This window comes from Eptesicus fuscus, chromosome 14, assembly GCF_027574615.1.
Source record: "Eptesicus fuscus isolate TK198812 chromosome 14, DD_ASM_mEF_20220401, whole genome shotgun sequence".
In the NCBI taxonomy this organism is placed as follows: Eukaryota; Metazoa; Chordata; class Mammalia; order Chiroptera; family Vespertilionidae; genus Eptesicus; species Eptesicus fuscus.
Genome location: NC_072486.1, coordinates 57,449,628 through 57,467,528, shown reverse-complemented (window position 1 = coordinate 57,467,528; position 17,901 = coordinate 57,449,628). Strand labels below are relative to the sequence as shown.

Below are 17,901 nucleotides of genomic sequence, written 5' to 3'. Positions count from 1 at the left end.
ATCATACCTTTTATAATAACAAAAATGAAAATGATTGGTAAATTAAGATAAATTTAATTTTGAAGCTGTAAGTACCTAAGCTTGAGATGGTTTCAGACTCAACTGTAAGAATCCTTGAAATCTCACAGGCTCGTGGAGAGAGAACATATCATATGAAAGAAGCAGCAAGAGACTAAATTATAATAAATAGTACTATTCGTTTACTACTTACAAAGTAAGAAGCAAGTAATCTACCTTTCCCACCTGCTTTAAGATAAAATGTGAAATTTCCCTTCATAAAACAAAGCAAGCATGCTATCCACAAATACACAATAGATGAAGAAAGTTGGCTTAACGAAGAGTCAACAAACCAAAACAAAGAATAACTTCAAAGGTCTCGGTTCTTTTAAAAATTCCAAAGAAAACAAATATGGCTGCTGTTGAACTAGATCTGTTTTTAATAATACCTTTTGCAAAGCAAAATATATCAAAATAAATTAAAGAATAAACTTTCATTTAATAATGTCTCTGCATTCTTCATTGGCCTGCTGACCTAACCTTATCCACCCTCCCTTAAGGGAGCTTGGAGCTGACAATATTTAGTGCCCTATTTCATCAGAATTTCTTCTGTTCTAACCAGGTCGTTATTAAACTTTAATGATACCCAATAATATATACTGGTTATAAGTTTCCTAATACCCTTTTGAACTCATACACTCATAGGAAGCAGATGAGGGACAAATTAACTCTTCTACAAATGAGTTCCATATCTTACTATTATATAATAACATTTTCTTTATCTTCCCAACTCTTATACCTCAGTGGATAAATATCTAAAACTATTTGAAAACACTAGTAGCTTTTATCTATTGAAATTATTTAAGTAGTCATGCATCATTTCCTTTCCAAAAGCTGGGCTTAGATACAAATTGCAGCTTACTATCAAAGACAAATAGACTACATTTCCTCAGTTTTCTATTTTCCAAAACCTTGGTGTCATTTCTGGATATAAGTGACTGAAAAGGAGATAGAATCAATTAGCTGCCAAATCCTGTAGAATTTCCACACTAACATCCCTCAAATGGCCCCTTACCTAGGTAGCTAGATGTTAATTTTTCACACTCAACTGTTCAACCCCAAAATTTGCTGCACTCTACTGAAAAGCAATCTTTCTAAAAGCACTTTTATTGTCATCTTCTGCCCCCTATCAACTTCTAATGGCTCCTTACTGCTTAACATATCAAATTCAATTTGACAGTGAATTAACCTTTCATAATCTAGCTCTACCCTACTATACTACCTTCTCCAACACCATTTTCAGCAATTAACACCTTATTCCATTGAGACCAAACTCCTTACACCCCTGTCACATCAAGCAGGTCCCACCATTTAGGGGTTGCTCATGGTTCCATCCCACACATGGAATAAATGGAATATTCTCCTTCTGGAGATGTTTTGCTAATGCAAATAGTACATACTCTTTTTTAAAAATATATATATTTTTATTCATTTCAGACACGGAGAGGGAGAGAGATAGAAACATAAATGATGAGAATCATTGATTGGCTGCCTCCTGCACACCCCTTACTGGGGGGGGACTGGCACTCAACCCGGGCATGTGTCCTTGACCGGAATCAAATCCGGGACCCTTCAGTCTGCAGGCCCAGGCTCTATCCACTGAGCAAAACCGGCTAGGGCAAAATAGTACATATTCTTTGTTCAAGTCCAACTTTCTCCAGGGAGCCCCACATCTAGAACTTTAGTCTGAAGAAACCCCTACACTAACATGATTCAGACTATATGTACCACACATTATTTGTATAATGCTTTAGATAATGCTATTTATATTACGGAAGTATACCCAACAAGATAAAAACTCTTAGGAGAGGTAAGATCATTTCCCAAAAACTGTGTCTATAATAAGTACTCAATGATTATTTGACAAGCTAACTGAACAATCCTGATTTTTAAAAATCAAGGTATTTTATGTCAAAAGAGTTCTAGCACAAATGAAATAATGTGACGACTAGGATTTGCTTCAAAACAATCTAGGTCAAAGTGAGGGGGACAAAGGAGTAAGAAAGTGGGGATACAGATAAACTCAAATGGGCTATAAATTGATCATCTTTGGCCCAGCCGTGTGGGTCAGTGGTTGAGCATCAACTTATGAACCAGTAGGTCAGAGTTTGATTTCCGGTCAGGGCACAAGCCTGGGTTGCAGGGTAGATGCCCAGTGTGGGGCATGCAGGAGGCAGCCGGTCAATGGTTCACATCATCGATGATGTTTCTATCTCTCTCTCCCTCTCCCTTCCTCTCTGAAATCAATAAAAATATATTTTAAAATTAAATAAATAAAAATAAATTGATCATCTTTGAAGTTACAGCTATGTGGAGGTTTACTTTTATACCTGTTTAAAATTTTTCACATTAATAATTTTATTTTTTAAAAGTAGCAATAGTCTCGCCCTAGCTGTTTTGGCTCAGTGGATAGAGCATCAGCCTATGGACTGGAGAGTCCCGGGTTTGATTCCGGTCAAGGGCACAAGCCTGGGTTGCGGGCTTGATCCCCAATGGGGGGTGTGCAGGAGGCAGCCGATCAATAATTCTCTTTCATCATTGATGTTTCGATCTCTCTCTCCCTCTCCCTTCCTTTCTGAAATCAATAAAAATATATATAAAAAAAAAAAAAAGTACCACCCTAACTGGTTTGGCTCAGTGGATAGAGCATAGGTCCCAGGTTCGATTCTGGTCAAGGGCATGTACCTTGGTTGCGGGCACAACCCCAGTAGGGAGTGGGCAGGAGGCAGTTGATCGATGTTTCTCTCTCATCAATGTTTCTAACTCTCTATCCCTCTCTCTTCCTCTCAGTAAAAATCAATAAAATATATATTTTTTTAAAAGTACCAATAGTCTCTTTACTTCATTTTAAATGACAAAACCAAAACACATTGTAACATTTTACTTACCCAACAAATAACCTCGGTCCACATTTAGAGTACGGTAAGAAAAAAATTTCTGAATAGATATCATTTGGTAGGGAACTTTTATGATCCTAATTCTTACTTAAGAATTAAACAAAAATAGTTAGAGGAATAATCTAATCAAAATGGCAGGGAATCTCAATCAAAAGAAAAAAGTGACCTTACCACCAAAAGCAATACTATTTATATTTCAATTTTTTATTCAATTACAGTGTTCACAAGAGGGTCCACCCAAACAACTGCTGAAAATCAAAAACACTGAAAAAAGCCGTAAACAAAATATGAAAGGCAGAAAATCGGGGGGGGGGGGGGGGGGGGGTTGCTACAAATCAGCCAATGTTGTTTCATGAAGACACCTATTGCTCTTAATAAGGAATGAATTAGTTTCTTAAACAAGCAGAAAAATTAAGACTTCTTCTTTGGTCCAAGGACTGCAAAACATGTTTAAGAAATTTCAGATGCCTAGCCAGTGTGGGTCAGTAGTTGAGTGTCAACCTATGAACCAGGAGGTGATGGTTCAATTCCCAGTCAGGGCACATGTCTGGGTTGCAGGCTTGATCCCTAGTGTGGGGTGTGCAGGAGGCGATGGATCGATGATTCTCTCATCATTGATGTTTCCATTTCTCTCTCCCTCTCCCTTTCTCTCTGAAATCAATAAAAATATATTATTTTTTAAAAAAGACATTTCACATATTTGGCTTAATAACAGTGTATTTGTTGCTGCTAAAGAATGCAACCCCTTTTATATTTCAGTCTGTAGCTAGTTTTCAAAATTCAATCACTACAACTTTTCCTACAACATTATTCACTAAATTCTTCCAAAAGCAGGACTACAAAGCAGTAACCCCTAGTATCTTAAAATGATAGCATTTTATTCTCATTATACCATTATTTTGCCTTGACTTTTCCCCCCAAACTGGTTTTAGGCAGATATACAAACTAATCTGATTATTCTGATTTCCTCATCTCTAAATACTCAAGAGGTGAGATTTTAGTTACCATAAATATGACATATATTGACAAATTTAGTTACCATAAATATGACTAAATATGACATATATTTTGCACAAATATCTGACATACACACATATACAAATAGCAAGGTTCATCCTAAGAGTGATATATCATCCACCCATTACCCAATGCAATTAAAGTTTAAAACAGGGCAACTCTCTTGTATAAAAAGAGATTAGTAAGAATGAAATCCTCCTCACAAATAAAAAATTCATACTCAAATTGCCTTGTTACTTGTACTATCTTTATTTTTTTAATATTTTTATTGATTTTTATAGAGAAAGGAAGGGAAAGGGAGAGAGAAATATTGATGTGAGAGCGAAACACTGATCAGTTACCTCCTGCACACACACACACACACACACACACACACACACACACACACAACCGGGGATCAAGTTCCCAACCCCAGCATGTGCACTGATGTGGAATGAAACCTGCAATCCCTTAGTGCATGGGATGATGCCCAACCAACTGAGCCACACCGGCCAGGGGACTTGTAATATCTTTAAAGTTAAGTTTTCCTAGCAAGTAAAAATAATCTTCTTTGACCTCGAAAAAATGGCGACGGAATAGAGTCGGGTTTGGAGTCTGTTCCTGGGGCGGAGAGTCGGAGCAGCAGAGGCTCGCAGAGGGAGCATATGTGGGCAAGCCAAGGGACAGCTAAACTCCAGGAGAAGGCGGGGGAGTGCTGGGCAGTGTTCCTCTGACCGCGCAGCACCCACAGGGGCTGGGTCCCCTCCTGGAGCTGCGGGCTCGCCGGGCGCCTCGCCATCTTGCAAGGAAAGGAGGATTTTAGTGGAAACCTGACTTTCCGCGACAACTGCAAACACTGAACTGCTGGGAGCACCAGACCACCGGTCCCCTATCAGCGCAAACACTCGGATTCAAAGAAACTCTTCACTGCACCACGGAAAGGTCAGATTTTGTCTGAAATAAGCTGCGGTTTCTAATCCCCGCGGTGGGTGAGGGAAGCGCTGGGTGAGGGAAGTGCGGCAGCCGCAGGACCGGCAGGAGCCGGGAGGTCTGTGCCTAGAAAAATCAGCGGCAGTTGGAACTGCCGTGATCCGTGAATGAGGAGGGGGGTCTTCTGAGCTGCTAACAGAAGTGACCTCTTGAAAGCAACTCATTTTAATCTGACGAGGAGGGTCAGACTAAGAATTTTCAAAGGAGTGCAGGCTCCTTAGTCTGGGGCACAGACCCACGGTCCGCACACCTGGGCTCTTTCCGACTCTGATTGCTAAGCCCAAAACAGAGGTAAACCCAGGTGGAAACCCTGAAAGACTGCAGGGGGAAGGTGTTTTATCGGAACCTGGGACCAGAGCTGCGTGTGACCATCAGAGAGGCAGCTCTGAGGCGCACACCTCCACAAACTGGTAGTGAGTGCCATAGAAGGGGGAAAAAAAAAAAGAAAAAAGAGCTAGAGAGGCCCGGAAGTCAATTCAGAAACACTGCCACCCAGGGGCTGAAACGCTAATTGTCTCTGGTGTAATCAAAAATAAATACGAGAAATTAAGACAGGGCTGGCTTAAAAAGCAGGACTGGCTTCCAACACTGAGGAGCCCTGGAATGAAGCTGAACTGAAATACCGCCCAGACTGGGAAAAAGGCGTACCAAACAGAATAATAGAGGAAGTGAATGACAGCCGCTACTGCACATTTTAATCTTCCTATTTTTTAATTTTCAATTCTTTTTTCAATTTTTTAATTTTTTTATTCTCATATTTTTTTATTTTCATTTTTTGCATCTTTTACTTAAGAAACTAATATTTTTTTTCTTTTTCCTCACTTGATTTTCACCTTTTTAATTATTACATTTTTATTTTCAATCAGCACTATTATTACTATTATTTTACTTTTTTTTTTTTTTTTAATGTCATTAGATTTTCCCTTTCTTTTATTTTTGGATTAGTGTCCTACATTCGATTTGCATCTTTCCCTTACAATCGCTTTACCCTATCTCAAAGCTAAAATTATGCCATCACTCTCCTCCTAACCTTTCCCCTTTGGGTCCCCAGTTTATCTTAACCCTTTCTGGCTTTAGATTTTCCCTACTTTTTCAGTTTACTCCCTGCTAAAACTTCACCCTACTTATATATCTAATTCCCAACCCCCTGCTCCAAATCCATACAAACCTCTCTCTACGCTACCTTTAAAAAATTATTTTTCTCTCGGGCCTTTTGTTGTTGTTTGCTTGAATGTTGATTAGATTGAATTTTTATGCTTTTTTATGAGATTGTTTTGATTATTCTTTTTGTTGGTTTGGTTGGTTCTTTTGTTTGCTTTGTTTTTGTTTGTTTTTTACTTTTGTTTTCCCTTGCCTCACTTGATATTAGCTGCTGTTGCAGTTTGTATTAATCTCCAGGCTCGTGTTGCTGGAATTTGCTGGGAATAGTGGTTGTTCTAGTGGAGTTTACTCCCCATATATATAGTTTGTTCCCCTTTTCTCTCTTAGTATCATTCTTGTCTCTCTTACTTTTTTTTTCTTTTCTTTTTCTTTTCTGTTTTTTCTTTTCTTTCTTTCTGCTCTTTTCCCAAGTTCAGATTCACACTCTTTGTTGTTTTTTTTTTTTTTTTTTCTTCGTTGTTGTTCTTTCTTTTTACTCTCCCTCTTCCACTCCTATTCCCTAATTTGTCTTTCTCTGGTGGTTACCTTTATTGGAGGTTATTAATATCGTGAATACAATTCTGTTCAGTGCCTTGTCTGTTGTGCCTGGTTGTGTTGTATTTTATACCTTTAAATCAACGCCAGAGAGAGAAATCTATATAACCAGACATCCGGAGAAGAGAGACCATGGGGAGACAAAGAAACAGCCCAAACAGGAAAGAGAAGCAGGCATCACCAGAAAAGGAAGTAAACGATTTAGAGGCAAACAACCTATCAGAGAAAGAATTCAGAGAAATGGTCATAAAGTGGCTGAAAAGGATGGAAGACAAATTCGACAATATGAGTAAGAACCAAGAAGAAATGAAGAAGAACCAAGAAGAAATGAAAAATGACATCGCTGCTGTAAAGAACTCAATAGAAAGCATCAAGAGTAGACTAGATGAAGCAGAGGACCGCATAAGTGAGCTAGAAGACAAGATGGAAAAAAATACCCAATTACAACAGCTTCTAGAAACAAAAATTAGAAAGATTGAGGAGAGCGTAAGGGAACTTCGGGACAATACAAAACAAAACAACATCAGGATAATAGGGGTGCCAGAAGGAAAGGAAACTGAGCAAGGAATAGAAAACCTGTTTGAAGAAATAATAACAGAAAACTTCCCTGATATAGGGAAGAAAAAACCCACACAAATCCAAGAAGCTCACAGAGTTCCAAGCAAAATGAACCCCAAAAGACCGACGCCAAGGCACATTATAGTTAAGTTGGCAAACACCAACGACAAAGTAAGAATCTTACAAGCGGCCAGAGAGAGACAGACAGTTACATACAAAGGAACCCCCATCAGACTAGCAACTGATTTCTCAACAGAAACTCATCAGGCCAGAAGGGAATGGAATGAAATATACCAAGTCATGCAAAGGAAGGGTCTAAATCCAAGAATACTGTACCCAGCAAGGCTATCAATCAAAATTGAAGGTGAAATCAGGAGCTTCACAGACAAAAAAGGACTAAGGGAGTTTATCACCACCAAACCAGCAATGAAAGAAATGCTAAAGGGTCTGCTGTAAAAAAAAAAAAAGAAAGAAAGAAATAGGAAGCAAAGAAGGTACACAGGGGTATAGAATAAAAATGGCGTCAAATAAGTACCTATCAATAATAACTTTAAATGTAAATGGATTGAATGCCCCAATCAAAAGACACAGGGTAACAGACTGGATAAGAAAACAAAACCCAGATATCTGCTGTCTACAGGAAACCCACCTCAAAAAAAAGGATGCATACAGACTGAGAGTAAAGGGATGGAAAAAGGTTTTCCAGGCAAATGGAAATGAAAAAAAAGCTGGGGTTGCAATACTTATATCTGACAAATTAGATCTCAAAGTGAAGGACATAACAAGAGATAATGAAGGCCACTTCATAATACTAAAGGGAGAAATCCAACAAGAAGAAATAACTCTGGTAAACATATATGCACCCAATACAGGAGCACCAAGATACATTAAAAAACTCCTGGAAGATATCAAAGGAGAGATTGACAGTAATACAATCATAGTAGGAGACTTCAATACCCCACTATCACCATTGGACAAATCCTCTAAACAAAAAATCAGCAAAGAAACATCAATCCTAAATGACTCACTAGAACAGATGGAATTAATCGACATCTTCAGAACATTTCACCCCAAAGCCACAGAATATACATTCTTCTCAAGTGCACATGGGTCATTTTCAAAGATAGACCATATGTTAGGACATAGGCAAAGTCTCTCCAAATTCAAGAAGATAGAAATCATATCAAGTATCTTCTCAGATCACAGTGGCATAAAACTGGAAATCAACTACAATAAAAACAACCCAAAGAAATCAAACACTTGGAGACTAAACAGCATGTTATTAAACCATGACTGGGTTACCAAAGACATCAAGGAAGAAATAAAAAACATCATGGCAACAAACGACAATGAAAACACAACAATCCAAAATCTATGGGACACAATGAAAGCAGTCCTGAGAGGGAAGTTCATAGCTCTACAAGCCTACTGCAAAAAACAAGAAACAATGGTAATAAATTACCTAACCCAACAACTCAAAGAGTTAGAGAGAGAGCAACAAGATAAGCCCAGTGTAAGCAGAAGGAAAGAAATAATAAAGATCAGAGCGGAGATAAACGACATAGAGACCAAAGAAACAATACAAAAGATCAACAAAACCAAGAGCTGGTTCTTTGAAAGGATAAACAAGATTGATGGACCTCTAGCCAGGCTCACCAAGAAGCAAAGAGAGAGGACCCAAATAAACAAAATCAGAAATGAAAGAGGTGAAATAACAACAGACCCCGACGAAATACAAAGGATTGTTACAAAATACTACGAACAACTCTATTCCAACAAACTGGACAACCTAGAGGAAATCGACATATTCCTAGAAAAATACAACCTTCCAAAACTCAATCAGGAAGATTCTAAACAGCTCAACATGCCAGTAACTATGGAAGAAATTGAAGCAGTCATCAAAAAGCTTCCGGCAAACAAAAGCCCGGGGCCAGATGGCTTCACAGGAGAGTTTTATCAAACTTTCAAGGAAGAACTAAAACCTATCCTCCTCAGACTATTCCAAAAAATTCAAGAGGAAGGAACACTTCCAGGCTCCTTCTATGAAGCCAGCATCACCCTAATACCAAAACCAGATAAAGACAACTCAATGAAAGAGAATTACAGGCCAATATCCCTCATGAACATTGATGCCAAAATCCTCAACAAAATTCTAGCAAATCGGCTCCAGCAGTACATCAGAAAGATCATACACCATGACCAAGTAGGATTTATTCCAGGAATGCAAGGATGGTACAATATCCGCAAATCAATAAACGTGATACATCACATAAACAAATTGAGAGATAAAAATCACATAGTCATATCAATAGATGCAGAAAAAGCATTTGACAAAATCCAACACCCTTTCTTGATAAAAACTCTCAACAAGGTGGGAATAGAAGGCTCATACCTCAACATAATAAAAGCTATTTATGATAAACCCACAGCAAACATCATACTCAATGGGCAAAAACTAAAACCATTTCCCCTAAGAACAGGAACAAGACAGGGATGCCCACTCTCACCACTCCTGTTTGACATAGTACTGGAAGTATTAGCTATCGCAATTAGGCAAGAAGAAGAAATAAGAGGCATCCAAATTGGAAAAGAAGAAGTGAAGCTGTCCTTATATGCAGATGACATGATATTGTACATAAAAAACCCAAAAGATTCCATCAAAAAACTAATAGACTTAATAAATGAATTCGGCAATGTAGCGGGATACAAAATTAACACCAAGAAATCTATGGCTTTTCTATACACCAATAATGAACTTACAGAAAGAGAGACTAAAAAAGCAATCCCATTTACCATCGCACCAAAAAAATTAAGATACCTAGGAATAAACTTAACTAAGGAGGTAAAAGACCTATATGCAGAAAACTACAGGACACTGAAAAAAGAGATAGAGGAAGAAGTAAACAGATGGAAGAACATACCATGTTCCTGGATTGGTAGAATCAACATCATTAAAATGTCCATACTACCCAAAGCAATCTACAGATTCAATGCACTCCCCATCAAAATACCAACAGCATATTTCACAGACCTAGAAAGAACTCTCCAAAAATTCATCTGGAATAAAAAAAGACCCCGACTAGCCTCAGCAATCCTCAGAAAGAAGAATAAAGTAGGTGGGATCTCAATACCAGATTTCAAGCTGTATTACAAAGCCACTGTTCTCAAAACAGCCTGGTACTGGCACAAGAACAGACATATTGATCAATGGAACAGAATAGAGAACCCAGATATCGACCCAAACCACTATGCTCAATTAATATTTGACAAAGGAGGCATGAACATACAATGGAGTCAAGACAGTCTCTTCAATAAATGGTGCTGGGAAAACTGGACAGATACATGCAAAAAAATGAAACTAGATCACCAACTTACACCATACACAAAAATAAATTCAAAATGGATACAGGACTTAAACATAAGACGGGAAACCATAAAAATACTAGAGGAATCCACAGGCAACAAAATCTCAGACATATGCCACAAGAACTTCTTCACTGACACTGCCCCTAGGGCAATGGAAGCTAAAGAGAAAATTAACAAATGGGACTACATCAAAATAAAAAGCTTTTTTACAGCAAAAGAAACCATCAACAAAACAACAAGAAAGCCCACTGCATGGGAAAACATATTTGCAAATGCTATCACTGATAAAGGTTTAATCTCCAACATCTACAGGCAGCTTATGCAACTCAATAAGAGGAAGATAAATGATCCCATAAAAAAATGGGCAACAGACCTAAACAGAATATTTTCAAAAGAAGACAGAAGGAAGGCCAAGAGACACATGAAAACATGTTCAAAGTCACTTATTATCCGAGAGATGCAAATCAAAACAACAATGAGGTACCATCTCACACCTGTCAGAATGGCTATCATCAACAAATCAACAAACAACAAGTGTTGGCGAGGATGCGGAGAAAAAGGAACCCTCGTGCACTGCTGGTGGGAATGCAGACTGGTGCAGCCACTGTGGAGAACAGTATGGCGTTTCCTCAAAAAACTGAAAATGGAACTCCCATTTGACCCAGTAATCCCACTCCTGGGAATATATCCGAAGAAACTAGAAACACCAATCAGAAAGGATATATGCACCACTATGTTCATAGCAGCACAATTTACAATAGCTAAGATTTGGAAACAGCCTAGGTGCCCATCAGCAGATGACTGGATCGGAAAACTGTGGTACATCTACACAATGGAATACTATGCTGCCATAAAAAAGAAGGAATTCTCATCATTTGCAGCAACCTGGATGGAATTGGAGAACATTATGCTAAGTGAAATAAGCCAGTCAATGAAAGAAAAATACCACATGATCTCACTCATTTAGGGATAGTAAAGAACATTATAAAGTGGTGAACAAAAAGATAGATACAGAGACAGTAAAGCATCAAACAGACTTTCAAAGTACAGGGGGAAAGTTTGGGAAAGGTGGGGGAGTTATGAAATCAAACGAAGGACTTGTATGCATGCATATAAGCATAAACAATGGACGCAAAACTCTGGGGGGGGAGGGCATGTGTGGGTGTGGGGTGGGGGGGGTAATAGTAAGATATGTACACATATAATACCTCAATAAAAATATTAAAAAAAAAAAAAAAAAAAAATAATCTTCTTTTTAATAGCATGTAATTTCTCTCTCCTGGTAAAAGAAAAACTTTGATATGGGAAAGTTAACCTAAAGTGCCTACTACTGAAATTTTCTTTTCTATAAACTACTTTCTGATAAAAAATAAAAGAATCATACAACGAAAAAGAAATGTGACAAAACCCACTGAATTATACTATTACTACACTTAAAAAAGTTGACACCACGCAATCTTTCTAATAAAAACCACATAATAATAAGATTAAAAACAATTCTGGAGAAAGTTCTTTCATTAAACCACTAAATATGTGACTTAAAAGTCCCACCTAAAGAAAGAGAAAAGTCCCACTTATCTTCTTTTCTTGCATCACTAATTCAGTAAATTATGCCATCTTTATAATTTTTGTACTCTCAACTCTTGAAATATATATATATACAGATATATAGATATATACATACATATACATTACTATCTTTAAAATATCAGGGATATTACCACATTTTATATAAGAATGGACATTTGCAAATTGTTCCTATTATTTCTGTGGTAACATAAAATTTTTTAAACCTCAGAATACGTTGGGGGAACACTTTGTAAAGTATTTGATATATAATTGCTAATAAGACTAATACAAACTAATGTTGAATGCAAAGTGTAGTTGAAAAAAATTTAAATCTCAGAATGTGTTAATAAGTTTTATACAATACATACTATTCCAATGGGATGAAAACCATTTATAAATTCCACTTAGATTAAGAAATCCTTTGAGAAAAGTATGTAGTACATTCTAGTTACACTATTTCTAGAACACTAAAAATCTCTATAACCTATTTCCCTACTGTTTTTCTTTGGAACCAACTGAGGTGAATATAACTTCTTTCACAAAAAGTCAAGACAGTACCATATTTAATAACACAAAGCTAATTTTTTACAGAGGTTGAAGTTTTCACAAATTAAAACTTTCTATTTCTCCTGATCTATAAAAATAATCATAATGACTTAAAATAGATTCTCCTGAGTATTATTTGCAGTTATCCCCAACGCCCAAAACACATTAAAATAGTGTATATAGCTTCACCTTAAAAACAGCAGGAGAGAAGGAAAGGAAAGACTTGTAAAATACATTACTTAAACTGAGAAGATATTTTTCCATTCTCTTAAGACATGTAAAATAATTTTAAAAATAAAACTCTCCGATTGCAAGGAGTTTATCATTAAGCAGTACCCTCTTTCTTTTACACAGTAATGAGTTGCACGTTATTAGTAGTGCTCCCATTTACGCTGAAGTTGAAGGCATTACAAAACAATTTTCCTGCATTTTGCCATTTGATTATAGCTCATCCTAATAAAATGAAATATTTCTCTTCAACTTTATGAAAACAAATGTTATAATAAGTCAACTTAAGTAATTCATGCTCAAAAACCTTCCTATAGAAATAATATATTCATCTGAAGAATTCAACAACTTTGAACCTGACAGAAAGTATCCCAACCATCAAAATTATGAAGCTGCAATGTTCATAATGTTATATCTAAAAATTTAAACTATACAAAAATATTTTGAAATCTCAGCTCCCTATTTCCTATCAAAATGTCAAACAACTTTAGAATTCTTTAGATGTGATAAAGATCCCAAAGTAAATTCATTTTGACTTTAGAGTGCTAAAACTAAGAATTTGATGATTGCAGAAAAAAAGAAGTGTGCAGTGGAGAAAATTACTTGAAATTATATTTACTGAGGCAAAGTGTCTTTACAAAAGAAAAGATGTATTAAAATCATTAACCCTCTTCTGCCAGATAAACAGTCCTCTCCTAGAACACATTGCTTATAATTCAGCCAAATATGACTGCCAAGAGTTTCTAAGCCTGTGTGCTAGGTTTGTTCAAAGTGGGAAGCTTCTCCACCAGCATATAACAAAGAAAAATGAAATACATTTTTTACTTAAGAGTGAAGATCAATTGTATTAAACACATTCCGACTGATAAACTAAATGTAAGGAATATTTTTTTTTAAAAAACCTACTAATAAAGTAAATGTAAGTAATATTTTTTAAAAACCTCATTTTAGAACAAGGTTTGCTATATAAATTGCTTCCAATTCCCCAGAGTAGGGATCTATTTAGTTTCCCCAGAGTGGGGCTTAAGTAGCTAAAAAGAAAAAAAGAAGTTTTACAAACAGCTTTTCTACCTCGGTTTACAGTTGATAAAACAGACCATTTATCACAATCAAGTGTACATAACGCCAAAAGTAAGATTACTCAAGTATTACAGATAAAATTTGTAAAAATCACGATACAGTAATGTGCAAAAGTGATTTAAAACTATGTATCTCTATTTATACTTGAAGTATTACTTTAGCAAATAAGAGATATATTGCTGCATGAGATCACTATTATGAACTTTCAACATTTTTACATATATCTTAAGGACACAATGTCTTATTTCAATTTGAGATGTATGTATCTGATTTTTGTAATCCTGTTCGCTTTCCTGGTAATTCTTTTTTTTTTTTTTCACAGTGGTCTGATTAAAGCAAAGGCTCCTTCTTCCCATGTTGCCATTAGTCAATGTATTTCAATTTAGCTCTTGCCACCAAATGCATGTATGTGCACTTTGTCATTTCTTTCCCCCAGTCCTTCATCTCTTCTATGGAAAAATGAATTTAATTTGGGGGGAGGGGAAACAATCTACTTTCCTTTTGAATACAATATCTAGTGGGTTTTCAAAAGAAAACAATGTATCCAGATACTTACTATTCTAAGAATGTCAAAGAGAGAACTTCCAAAATCCAAAAACACTAAGTGTGATATTAGCTGGAGAGGAACTTTCCATTCAAACCATAAATAAAACATGCCATCAATTAAGCTGAACATCAATATCATTCCTTTAGTCAATAATCAATATGGAAGGGATCTGTAACCCACAAACTTGCATATAATCAAAATGTCACTTATACTTGCTTGAGGAGTTCACAGATGCATTTGGTTGTGTGCCAGATTTCTCTTATTTTGAAATGTCAAGGCTAACATTTGTTAGTATAATCAGAGCCAGCATTAAGTGTCCTGGGGAGAGGCAATTCAGAAGAACGCTTAGTAGCATGGACAAACCGGTCCAAAATGAAAAGGGAAAAAAAAAAACAACAACAAAAAAACACCCTCCCAACAGAGCGAATAATCCACAAATCACTGAACACAAAACGAAAACGTCCCTCTCCTGCGTAGCCTCGGTAGACGCTCTTCACTCAGAACGTGCCCTAGTACCCTTCCTCACTTCCTTCACTTCCAACTTCCTTGACGTGCCAGGGGCCAACACGGGGCACCCCGTTTTTCTGGAAGTCAATGTGGAAAGAATCTGCACAGGAGAGAGGGAGGGAAGAGGCAATTCCCCAGAAGGCTGTGAAACAGGTGGGTTAGAACGAGCAGCAGCATAGTGAAGGGGCAGCTTTAAAATGACAGATGCGGTTAAAGCTGTGACACTACCCCTCGGAGGAAGCCCTCCTGGGGCAGACAGGCCGGGGGCTGACTGCAAGCGCAACAAGGGGGCAAAGGCTAACTCCAGGGCGGCAGCGGAGCACAAACACGCCGCAGGACGAGTGGGCAGGGAGCAGTGGGATTCGTGAGCAGCAGCGGCAACACGGGTCAGGGTGGAAGTGATGGCTTTGGTCTTGGGGGACGGGGGCCACTGCGAAAGGACGTCAGAGAGGGGAAGGCGGGCTGGGGAACCAGGAGTCCTGAGCTCTGAGGTTCCTGCCCCAACAAAAATGTAGAGGGGAGAGCAGAAGACGAAAAGCCGCCCCGACTCCCCAATAGAAGAAATTTCCCAAGGAGTCGCTGCTCGCCGCCACGGCGCCTTCTGCCCGCTCCCTTTTCCTGGTGGTAACTGCTGTGGCGTAGAGCGGAGAGGGAGGAAGAGGAGGAGGAGGAGGAAGACCAAGAAAGAGGAGGGTGAAGATGAGGCGAGGGTGGGGAGCGAGGGGGTGCGGCCTGCACAGTTCCAGCGAAGCCTCCGCTCTCTCGTAGCCGGTCAGTGCCGGGTTTCCCCTAAGCCCAGCCCCGCATAGACTCACCCGCCTGCCTTGCCTCGCTTTTCCCTTAGCCGACTCCACGAGCTGCCGCGTCCTCACAAGAGACCACTGGACGAGTGTCGAGGAAAAAACTCTTCAGAACCGGGCCTGATTGCTTCAGCGAGTCCGACCTTTACGGCTGAGAGAGACACCCTCAGCTTTCGGTGGGTTCCACAGCCAGACGGGCAACCATCTTACATTAGGGTAAGACTCCTCTGGCTTCCCATGCGCAGGCGCACGCCGATCCGGCAGGGAGGGGCGGGGGAGGGGCGGGAGGAGCGGTGGGCGGCCTCTCCCACGGCACTCTGGGAGTTGTAGTTTTCGGACGGTAACCGCCCAGTTGCAAGCTGGGAGTTGAAGTTCTCCCTCTCCGGGCTGCTAGACTCCCTCACGTGGCTGCCAGACTACCGCCTTTCTTCGTGTTTTGCTTGCTTCACTGCCCGCGTGTGCTGCTCCGCTGTCATTTGGTCGGCGATCTTGTTTGTGGTTTTGTTTTCTCGGTGTTTGCTCAAATATGGGATACCAAAACTCAGGGTGAGATTAACCAATTTAGGGGAAGCCAAGAACGTCTCTGCCCTGCCCCGCCTACCATGGATATTGAAGGGGCGGGATGGAGGCAGACTGGCAAGGTAAGGAGCGCGGGATTTGATCTAGGGAGAGAACTGGATACTGAATTGTCTGTTTGCGAAAATAGATCCTTAGGAGCCACTAGTCTTGATCCCATCCTCACCATTAATCTCCAGTAAAGAGATAATACAGGTGTACAAGGGAATGGAAGATCCTTGCACTTACAAAAATGTGTTTCTGATTACAATAAATTTGAGAACGTTTTGCGGGTTTTGGTGCAAATTATTGTTACTTCGGTTTTCAGCCTGCACAGCCCTCACAGCCCTGCGCACCGTTTAGAAAGTCCTCACACATCAATACATCCCAAAGAGTATAAAAATACACCCGCAATTCCTTTGATCGCCAAGTCACAAGAATCAACTTACTGGTTCCTCCCGATTGCCTCCTAGAACTCTGGTGAAAGTGGCGCTCCAAGCAGTCGTTTCTGTTTATTGCGTGTATTCTTTCATTCATAAAACAAATACTGAGCTCCTCCTATGTCCCTGCACTGTTTTATGCACGGGAAAATGTTGGTAAGCAAAACACAAAATTCCCTCTTCCCATTCTAGAAATTCCTGTATCCTAGTGTGTGTTGGGGTAAGGGGAAAGGGAGAGGAGGCAATTTTTTTATATTATTAAAATGAATAGTATATCACAGCTAATGAACATTTTAAAACAAGGAAGGGGAATAGGTAAAGAGCTTGCAATTTTATTTTTTTATTTTTTATTTATTAATTTTAGAGAGAGAGAAACATCGATTTGTTGTTCCACTTACTTATGCATTCATTGGTTGATTCTTGTATGTGCCGTGACCGGAGATCAAACCTGTAACCTTGGCATATCAGGACACACTCTAACCAACTGAGCTGCCCCACCAGGGCAAGAGGTTGCAGTTTTAAACCTGTTCACCTAATCTCATAGCAAGAAGCCTTCATTCTTTTTTAAATACTGGTACATTTGTTCTTTGTATTTTGGTTTCTTCACTATGGAGCCTAAAGACAACAGTTACGTGGTGAAAACTTAAAATATGTAATAAATTCACAATTTACCATAAACTTCTAATTGTAGAATCACAAAATTATCTGGCAAGGAAACTTGGGGAATCATTTGGATTCACCTTTAGATAACTGTCTAAACAGCATAGATGTACAGGAGTGGGGAAAAGTAGGTTTACATTCTTGAGTATGGGAAACATTTTATTCTTGTACTATTTTGTATTTATTGGTAATAATCATAACTTGCATGTATTTTTCCATATGAACAACTGTAAACCTACTTTTGCCCAGCCCTGTATTTTTTTAAATGTGTGGTTTTTACATTACCAGTCTTATGGTGGAATATAAACAAAGTAATAAGAATAAAATATGACCCCTTCTCATTATTAAAGATTAGAAACATTTCATTAAAAACTAGGATAGTTCTTGCCCTTTCTTGCCCTGGCCAGCGT

General features: G+C 38.5%; 1 protein-coding gene across 1 annotated transcript in view; it reads right to left on the bottom strand.

Annotated features, from left to right (window-relative positions):
- CNOT4 (CCR4-NOT transcription complex subunit 4) overlaps positions 1 to 16,056 on the bottom strand; it is a 157,201-nt gene extending 141,145 nt beyond the window's left edge. Inside the window, exon 1 of the mRNA XM_008150503.3 lies at positions 15,852 to 16,056. The gene's annotated coding sequence lies outside the window, so the exon portion shown is untranslated. The remainder of the gene's footprint in view (positions 1 to 15,851) is intronic.
- Between the last annotated feature and the right edge of the window lie 1,845 nt (positions 16,057 to 17,901).